At 48.2% G+C, this 4,490-nt stretch overlaps 1 pseudogene; it reads left to right on the top strand.

Moving 5' to 3' along the window:
• The first annotated feature begins 355 nt into the window (after positions 1-355).
• LOC115321586 lies at positions 356-1,120 on the top strand (annotated as a pseudogene).
• Positions 1,121-4,490: the final 3,370 nt, after the last annotated feature.

Raw genomic sequence — 4,490 nt, 5'->3', positions numbered from 1 at the left:
GCCAACAGGTCGCTATTGTTTTAACTGAGCATTTCTACACGGTGACCCATCGGCAAGACCGTATCGCATCGACGACTTTCGCGACGTTTTACAGGACGTCGTTGACATGAATGACGTGGCCGGCTTCGGTGCCTTCCAGTACAACCACGTTTGGATGCTCACCCTGCACAACGCGGAATCGAAGGAGGAGCTGCTACTTGCGGCAGTGCTCAACGTCAAGGGCAAGACCTGCCTGGTCATCGATCCGAATGTGAGTGAAAAATAATTCAAAGTTCACTGGGTTCCCGTCTGCGTTCACGACGAAGCTGTGCAAACGACGTTCGAGTCGCACGGAAAAGTGAAATCAACCGTGCGCGAGAAGTGGAGGCAACCAGGCTTTGAGAATGTGGAGACAACAGCGCTAGCAGTCACAATGGTGCTCAAGGAAGGTATCACAGTGGACGCTATCCCGCATCAAATCAACATCCTCGGAATGCCAGCGTTGGTGTCCATTCCGGGCCGTCCCGCTCAGTGCTTACGGTGCAAGAAGGTCGGACATATGTGCAAGCAGTGTCGCACCCCATGGTGCAGGACGTGCCGCACTTACGGACATGAGGAGAACAACTGCATCCAGACGTACGCGGCAAAAACGAGGCTTCCAACCGAACCACAGGATGTCGATAACTTGATGGACCAAGATGAAATGGAGGAGACCATTGCCGGGACTTCGACGGGGAAGGCGTCTCAATTGTCATCTGACGTCGTCGGAGCAGCGAATTCAGCACCACCAGCAGGCAGCGTCGCAGAAGTAAAGGAGACAGAGACGCCGTCGCCGAATACGGGAGAGAACTTGCAAGAAGGGCAAGTCAAGGCAAAACTGGTCGAAAGAAAGGGGGAGGAAAACAGAAAGGCGAGTGAGGCAGATGGTAACCCGGATCAAGAGGTCACCGGAGCGGAAGCGCCAGTTAAAAGGAAGGGGGAGCGATCAACGGAAAACGCTGCAGCGCGTATGGCTGCGGCTGATCAATGATTTACTCCTGCGACCCACAAGCGTTGGAAGAAAGGCACTGAACCTCAAGGCCAACCACGGTTGACAGAGCGGGGTGCTTCAGCACTTGAGGAAACGGCCTTCGAAGATTGACGACGTTGTGTCAAACGTGTAAGCCATCCCAACTACAAACTTTAATGGATAAAGACTCAAATTCATTGAATATTGCAACCTTTAACGCTAGTAGTACTGTTGCAAAAAAACGTAAGCAATGGCTGCTCAGTCTGCTGCTAGAAAAACGCATAGATGTTGCTTTCATACAGGAGACAAGAATTTCCACCCATGAACTCACAAAAGACTTCGTGCAGTACTTTGGGCACGTGTTTTGGTGCTTCCACACATTGACTCTTGGCAACGCGTCTGGAGGAACGGCGGTACTTGTCAAAAAGAAAAAGTGTTTTTCCGTTGTTGATTGTGAGCTCAGCGCAGATGGTCGCGTCAGCAGAGTTGACTGCCTCATTAAAAATGAACCAGTGCGTCTACTGTCGGATTATTCTCCGAATGCTGCATCTGAACGCCTTTTTTTTCAAGTCTTTGATACGAATCTTGGACACGCCTGGAAAAGTCATTCTAGGTGGGGACTTCAACTACGTGTTATCTAACCGTGACCGCTCTAACCACGCAACGAAAAGCGATTAAAGTGATACTAAAGGCCCGTTCACACTCTTGCGACCTCTTAAAACTGGGTTCCTTAAAACCTCTTACAACGAGAGGACGCACTGACCCCATCTATTAGGTAGCAGTGTAAACTTGGCGGTCCGGCATATTTTCTATTTCTCTCGCGCATTATCATTTCTTTATTGGCTCGAAAAACTTTTGTCAACGTTATAAACGAGCACTTCTTATAAGTATTATGCACATTTGACCTCCGAAATCCAGCAAAACCTTCGCTCTTGTGAAATGCAGTTCCAGGGTCACCGCATAGATGGCGCCAGTGTGCAGTGTGTTCTCTCGTCCTAAGAAATTTTGTAAGTTTTAACAGATCTGGTCTCTCTCGGTCGTACTCAGTTCCAAGAGTTTGAACGCGCCTTAAGCTGAAAAGCGTGTTTGAGCATTTTGACCTTGTCGACGTCACAAGCCCGCTGAAGGACTTTTCGCCTCGTTTCACGCAGTGGCAAGGAACATCTCACGCCCGCCTTGACAGACTTAACTTGTCAAGCGAAATGCTGACTCAAGTGGAGGAGTACATGGCTGAAGCCGTCTCGTTCTCTGATCATTCTCTCGTTTCCTTTTCTCTCAAACCTGGAGCGAAAACTCGCATCAAGGCACGTGTTGGAAGCTGGAAAATAAACTTGAGCTTTTTAGAAGACGAAGAACTTGCTTCGATCGTGAAAGAAAAGATTGAGGTGCTTAGCAGTGAAACTCCGCTAGATGCCTGCGTGTGGGAGAACTTCAAAATGGAGCTGAGGAACTCGCAACCGACTTTTCGCAGAAACGACAGCTCGAGCGCACGTGAGAGAAAGGGCGTTGGTCCAGTCTATCAAGACACTAATTGTCGAAGAAAAACAAAGCCCTGTAGTTTTTCTAGAAGACCTAAAAAATGTAAAACACAACTTCTCAGGTTCCTGGAAGAAAAGCTAAATGGTGCTGCAGTCCGAAGCCGCACCCGGATGTTAAACGAAGAAGAGGGGCCGACAAAAATGTTCGCAACGTTGGAAAGAACAAGAGGGGAAAGGAATACGATTCTGAAAGTAAGAAAAGGTGATGCCATAGCGGAAGGGCAAACAGAAGTTGAAGAAATGTTTGCAGCTGTCTATAGTGAGTTGTTTCGAAGAGAGGACATCGATAATGACATCACCGATAGTTTTCTCAATGATCTGCCGCAAGTGTCAGAGGAACATAAGGACCGCATGGATCAACCGATCATTACAGCAGAAGTCAATTGAACAATCAAGAATCTGCCAGTAAACAAGGCCCCGTGCCCGGAGGAAATAGGCTCCGAGTTTTATAAGATGTTTATAATCCTCCTCCATCCCATTCTGCTGACAGTGTTTCAAGACACACAAGAAAGACTACTTTCACCATCGATGAAAGAAAGCTTTACTAATTTGATTCCAAAAGCACAAACCTACGGCGAAGTTCTCGAAGTAACAAACTTCCGTCCTATAAGACTGTTAAGCACAGACTACAAGATAATGGCGAAAATATTGGCACGGCGTTTGGACACTGGACTGAAAAACGTCATCGGACAGCACCAAACCTACGGATTGAAAGGACGGCCCATTTATCGCAACCTTCACGTCATGCGTTTTGCCTGTGAAGCGACAGCCGAAGGTCATCAACCATTAGCAGTGTTGCAGACAGATCTCAGACAAGCGTTTGATCGAGTGTCCCACGCGTTTCTCATAAAGGTCTTGGAACGATGTGGGGTGGGCGATGTGATGAGAGATTCAATAGCGCTGTGCTACAAAAGCATCACCACACGGCTTTTAATAAATGGGAGGAAAGGAAAGCGAGTTTCGGTTCAGCGTTCTGTCTGACAAGGCTGCCCCATGTCACCAATTTTGTTCGCTTTACAGTTGGAGCCATTGTGCCTCATGGTGCAGCGCAACCAGTCTATCTCCGATCTCAAGCTGGAAGGAGCATCTGTGAAACTCCTGGCGCACGCAGATGATGTTTCCTTCCTATACTCTTCAAAGCGACAAATTGAAACAGTCTTGGATGAACTCGAAAGCTATGGTCGGTGTTCCGGGGCAAGCGTCAATAAGAACAAGTCAAAAGGGAGCTGGCTCGGAGAGTGGGCCACAAAGCCATCGGAGTTCATGAGCGTTAAATGGTCTACAGGCGAGGAGAAGTACCACGGCGTGCCAATGAATCTGTCAGCACCCACCTCACAACAATGGAAACAGAAATTGACCACCATCACAGCAAAACTTTCTTCTTCGACAGCAAGACGCTTGTCAATGTCCTCCACAAGCTATGTCTGCAGCGTAGTTTCCCCTGTGATCCGGTATGTGGCGCAAGTAGTTTGTTGCAGCGCAGGCACATTGAACGCCATTTACAGACATTGTGCCACGTTCATTTGGCAATAGAAAATGAAAAAATTGCGAAGAAGCAACCTGTTTTGGAGTCTGGAAAGCGGTGGCCTCAGGCTCGTGAATGTACCCTCAAACTTTATGTGCAGCGTTTTCTATTCTTTAGAGATCAAAATCTTCACGACCGCATGCCACAGGATATGGAAACGAGCAGCAATAGATTGTGAGCTCCACGGGTCGGACGACCATGTCGAGGCCTCTCAGCTATTAAAAAGAAGTTGCCGACTCAATCAGGTTCTTCTTGGTTCACTTCTTTTGGGAGTATCTTCTGACGGTGAAACGGAAGGCACGTTGCTGGGACAGTGTCTCAGCAGTTTTACCAGTGCCGTTGTACCGGCAGGGCGTCAACGCTGCCAACCCATGGTGCGATGTCTTCAACCAATTGAGAAAACTGCCTGTGCCCACAAGCAGCAAAGATTTCTTTGTTC

Source organism: Ixodes scapularis, unplaced genomic scaffold (genome assembly GCF_016920785.2).
Source record: "Ixodes scapularis isolate PalLabHiFi unplaced genomic scaffold, ASM1692078v2 PGA_scaffold0__279_contigs__length_252992795, whole genome shotgun sequence".
NCBI classification, from domain to species: Eukaryota; Metazoa; Arthropoda; class Arachnida; order Ixodida; family Ixodidae; genus Ixodes; species Ixodes scapularis.
The sequence above is the reverse complement of the archived record's forward strand: the minus strand, read 5'-3'. Positions and strand labels throughout refer to the sequence as shown.